The sequence below is a fragment of the Chenopodium quinoa genome, unplaced genomic scaffold (genome assembly GCF_001683475.1).
Source record: "Chenopodium quinoa cultivar QQ74 unplaced genomic scaffold, ASM168347v1, whole genome shotgun sequence".
In the NCBI taxonomy this organism is placed as follows: domain Eukaryota; kingdom Viridiplantae; phylum Streptophyta; class Magnoliopsida; order Caryophyllales; family Amaranthaceae; genus Chenopodium; species Chenopodium quinoa.
In genome coordinates this window covers 2,858,279-2,864,278 of record NW_018744290.1, presented here as the reverse complement: position 1 = coordinate 2,864,278, position 6,000 = coordinate 2,858,279, and positions in this window count along the sequence as shown.

Sequence of the window (6,000 nt, the reverse complement as noted above, 5' to 3'; positions counted from 1 at the left end):
ATTAGTGTTTTATTACTCAATAGTTAACATCTGAAAGTGTATATGGGGAGATAATATGTGGGCAATGATAGTTCCAAACTTGTTCAACTCCTAAGGGCACTAACCGACCAAGGTAACGGGCAACAAAGTTTCCTCCCTTTTAACATGAGACCAAAAAATAAAATTAAAAGAAAAGGTAAGCTCCAATGCATCGTCTAGAATATTATCCAAGTTCGTCAAGTAAGTCGAAGCCTTGTCAAGATGATTCATCACTACTTGGGAGTCAGATTCCAAAATCACCTCGTTAAGAATTTAAGACCATATCTTTCACACCAAAATGTACTGCCATACATTCAAAGCTCCTCTAACACGTCTAGTGCCTGCGAAAATGCCCTCCCCTCTTATCTGCCTTTTCCCAAGAAAGAACTCAATCAAGGAAGCTCTGATTATTATCATGGTTCTCGATCAAACTCTTGCAATCACTCTTGCCTTTGGTATAGTGTCAGTCTTCCACAACTCCACCCATGACTTGTGGAAAGCATCCAAGTCACGAGATTTACCGAGAAGATAAGCAGATTTGACCGAATGAATTCCGTCATTTGTGAAAGCCCAAGACAATTGATCACTCGGACCACGAGAGCTGATAGGTATTGCCAAGATACTCTGCTGGTCATTTTCGTTAAAATTAGCATTCAACAACCACAGCAGTTGGGTAGCATGAGGTCTCTAACAACAGTCACATCGTCAGTCTTTCGAGAAGTAATAAATCTTCCCTGCTCACCCACAATCCAAGGATCTTCCCAAATATCACCATTCCTCACTCTCCAAATTAAACCCTATTTGACAAGAGCCTTTCTACTCCAAATAATCCTCCAAGAGAAACTTCCATTCAAACCCAAAGCCGAATCAAGGAAAGATAATGGGGTATTTGGTTAAGAGTTTTTTTTAGAGAAAATTTAAAATAATAAATAAATAAATAAAAAATAAAAATAAAAAAAAAACACACACACGTTTGGGGCATTAAGTAAAGACAATTGATCGTTAAAGTTTGTCTCGACAATTGTGCTCGTGATGCATTTTAAAAAAAATAAAATAATATCTTATATATTAAAACAAATAGTCATGTAAATTATTACTTCATTACGGAGCAATTCTTTTAACTCACTAAAACTGTATTGTAACCCATAGTATTTCTTCTGATATACATGTTTGTCGATACTCAAAAAATTATTAACATCTTTAATTACCAATTTTTTATTTTTTTGTGTGCATAATTTTAACTATTAATACCTTTGAATACTATGATATTGGTATAAATAAATTGAGGCAATCTAAATTATGATTTGAATAAAGAATCTTATGAAAACTTTTTCCAAATCCAATTTCAAAGAGGTTATCTCTACTTTATGCAATTATTGATATTGGTTTTAACCCTATTATATCGAGTCTCTCCAATCACTTTCTTAATATCACATTGAATTTTATAATATTTCACACACGTTCGTCAATTGTTATTTGTTACGAAGTAGTCCATATTTACTAATTTAATATATTTGTTGCCTCTAAAGTACGCCATCATACCCATCTTCATCATCTACTTCCCATCAAACCGTAAAAGTTTAATCCTTTTAATCACAGTCTATGATTTTCACTTTAACGAAAATTATTCATCAATATCTATCAAATCTTATAGAAAACACAAATTCGACCTAAAAAAATGTGATACTGATTTGTTTCATGGAATAAGGTATAGAGTAGCAAAATTATTTGTTTAAACACCTATCAACTCAAGTCAATGAATTGGGTTCAGCCGTTCAGGTCCAAAAAACTATCTCAATTTAGTGTAAAATTTTAACATTATTTTAAAATACGATAAGTGGGTCCAACAAATAAGTCTAATAGGGTTAAGTTTGGGTCGTTTGGGTTGGGTTTAGGTCGGGTTTGACTTTCTCTCATCAGTAACTTCTGATCGTGATATCGGATTGGGTTAAGAAGTGACAGTTTTGCTTGTCTTAGAAGGATTTTTTTTTTGCATACGTGGGTAGTATTGTTGTTTTGTCGAAGACAAAGTAATATTTAGCGAAGTTTTTTTTTTTTTATTGACAAGATATTTAGCGAAGTTGAGGGAACATATCATTGATTAAAAAAAAAAAAAAAAAAAGTCTACTAAAATCTCTATAAATTTATAGGTAGAATAGAGAAATTAGACGAGTAAATATTTTTTTGCATTGCTTAAAGAAAAGTACAAGTGGACTTGTATGGATGGTTTGCTCAATAGAGCATCCATGCCTATTTATAGGTCCCTTGACCTTATTCTAGAAACTTGTTTGCTTTCAATATTTTTACACTTTTTTTTTTTTTGGGTGCGATTTTCTACACTTTTTTTTACCTTACAAACTATGTACGTGGTATATGTGTTTCCTAGAATTATTATCTAAACCATTTTATCTTTTAAAGTACAATAATTGACTCCCTTTAATATTTAAGAACTTAGAGTAATATACAAGAATATACTTCATATTAAGATTTCCTTTCTTTAAAAAAAAAAAATTAAAAAAATTAAGATTTTCTCGATCCTAATTATAATTTTTAAAGTTTTGATTGGATAAAGTTGATGTCCTTGATGGGAATGAAATTTGTTGAAAACCAAACCAATATACATAGAGTGTATCCATTTGTTTTTAAAGCCGTTGAAAATTTTGCCGCTAATCCAATTCAAAAGCATGTAGGACGATGTATACCGGATGGAATTATAAATAGTGACAAAACTTTGGAATTATGTTAGCTAGTAATAAGGTGGGTTGATAATCTAAAATGCATGGAATAATGAATTGTATACGACAACATATATATACTTGTATAAGGAAGAGCTAGAGGATTTTAGAGGTTCAACGTGTATCATTTTCTCGCTAAATTTTATCATACACTTCAAAGATTATATGCCTATCAAAATTTTGGGGGACCAAGGATGTTACGTTAAAAAAGTGACTTGATCGATTATACATTTTTGTATAGAAGAGCAGGTGGACTGATGATCTGAGTTGATGGTAATTTTAGTAGTGAACCAATGACTTATATAATGCAAAACTCAATGCAATAATGTCTTGTCCAATTAATTTTGCTAATTGGACAAAATTGGCATGAATAATGTGAACCTGGGAAATCCTTCAAATGAGTCTCATGGCGATGTCACTACTCCATCACCTCAACCTCGTATTATCATTATTGTATAAATGTTTTGAAGTTCAACTAGATTAATTCGGAATCAACTTTTAGAATATGATCTAACCTTTTTCTTTTCTTTGTATAAATATTAGGTCTGGAATTTCTTAACAGTTGCAATAGAAGTATTAGTTAGTCTTTACAAATATAAAAACACATCTTAATGCTTTTAAATTCATTAATAACAAGCAAGTAAATGGATTGTATTATATTTACACGTCAGAATGAAAAAAAAGTTTTGTCAAACATTTTTCATAACCACAAGTGATAACTATAAAAAATGATTCTCTATTATCTTATTAACTCTCTTCTTTTGTTAAAAGGAAATAGTACTACTAATACAAAACTTGTGCATGATTGTAAATGATAAACAAGAGATAAATGATACGAGCAACTTGGACATGTATCATGTAGGATTGTAGGAAGTATACAAATGCATATGTATGTAACAAATGTAAAATTTAAATGACACAAATTTTCAAAGAATCCTTTAAAATGGTCCTTAGCTTCATGATATGATGAACAGTCAAAAAGCAAAAAACAATTCATAGTTTAATTTCTACAATCTTCATTCTATTTCAACAAAAAGTAGTTCCTCCACTTCCTTTATAATTTTCTATCATTCAATTTTTCTAAATATAAGTCTGTAAAGTCGTACATACATTATTCTTATTTACTACTAAAATTGTTTTAATTAAAGGTTAGTCAAATAATTCAACCATATTAGGTGCTGGCTAAACAGCTTTATTTGATTCTTCGTTCCCACCAACCAACCCAGAAACCCCCTTAAACTCCGGAACATTTGCTTCCCCAGATTACTGCATAATTCATATGCAGCCCCCAAATTTCAACCTACATTAACATAATCATTCATTAATCATCATTTTTCTTAATACTTAACTACTAATGTCTAAATGTCTAATCCTTTGACAATGCTTAACCTACCCGAACATAATCAAGTTTTTCTAATTCTATCACTTCGTATTAGTAAACTCTTGTTCGATTTGTTCTTTTGATACGCTCATATATCATATACATTGACACTGATACGGAGTACTAAAGATTACAGAGAATGTGCATAATTAATCTGAAAATGATTGTAACTTTGCAAGGACAAAAAAAACAAGTGTGAAAAATAGTTTGCTTGTCTCAAATATTTTAAATGATCATTGTTAGAAACTAAAAATCCAAGTCCTTAGCTTGTCCTCCTACTAGACACTTGATTCAAATTCCAACAATGATCACTTAAACTATTGAGGTACTAGTACTATGAAGTATGTACGTTTAAAACTATGAAGGACAATTTAAGATAAAAACGAAGATAAGCTAATTAATCCCTTTTTTTTAGGGAAGATAAGCTAATTAATCTAATCCGTAGTAAAATAATAATCTTATTTTTTGTCTCGTTTTTACTTTAAATATTCAGTCCGGTCAGTATATACTAGACCATCCGTTACCGGATTGAAAATAACAAAAAAAAATTAAATAGGGATGTGTAAAAATACAACAATGAACGAAACAATAAGTACTTAATTACTGGCTTACTGCAGTTAAAATGGAGCTTTCTTCTTTGTCTTCTACTTCTTTTCTTTTTTTTTAATTTTTTTTTTCTCTTTTATTTCCTGCAAGAGTTATAGGGAGTTTGGTGGTAACTGGTAAACAATCTAAAAATGAGTCACTAAATTGCAAACACTTGTTAGTACATTAATTTAATTTCATTCAATTATATAACAATCTAAAAATGTCACAAAATTACATGATTTTTTTTCAAACCAAAGTTTCAACAAAATTTAAAGCACCATCTACCAAATTTACATATCCCAAAATTTAACCTTCTAAATTAAGGGATTTTTTTTTTTTAAAAAAAAGGAGAAAATTAAAAGGGCTGGTAATTAAGCCAGAAAATAAACATGAATATCTACAAAAATTGTTCATATCTAATCCAAATATTATATATATATAAAAAAAAAAAAAAAAAAACATTAATAATTAATTATAGTTTAAAAAAAATTATCTAAGAGCAGCAACAATGGGAGCAGCTTCATTTTCATCAGCAGAATAAGAATTACGCTTAATAAACTCCAAACAATCTGCAATAGCTTCGGTATAAAAGGAGTTGGTCCGACCCAAAGACCTTAATCTACAATCCAGTTTTCTTTGGTCTTCCGATATTAATCGACTTTTACCATGATTACTACCATTACTGCTATTCGTATTGCTGTTGTGATTAATACTATAACAGCTTCTTCGCCCGCTTGAAACCCCTTTCTTGAAAGATTTTACGACGCGGTCGTAGGACTTCCTCCACTTGAACAACACCCTGAAGAAATGAATGAACCTTACCCTTAGCCTTTGGATGGACAACTTCTTAATGTTGAGCCGAAAACCTCGAAAACCGTTGTTACACTTTGTTGTGCCTATTACTCTTTTGTAGCCTGTTTCATGATTGTTGTTGCTCATTTCTACAAACTTGTTGTTGTTGTTGATGTTTTTTTGTTGGGTTTTTTTGAGGGTTTTTTGAAAGAAAAAAGGGTGGACGAAAGGTTTGAAGGAAGACTTTTTAAGGAGTGAGAGAAGAGGGAAAATATAAAAGGAAGAAACTTGGAAATTTGGTTTGGTAGGATGTTTTTTGGACGGTTTTGAATAAGAGGGGGACTTTCTAGGGTTGTTCACTAAGCACAAAACATTTACTGATTAGTGTTTACTAATTGCCTTTTGATTAATTATTTGTTTATTGCTTTGCTAATCATGTTGTATTGATCATTATTATATTATTATGCTAATAATGAATTTTACCTA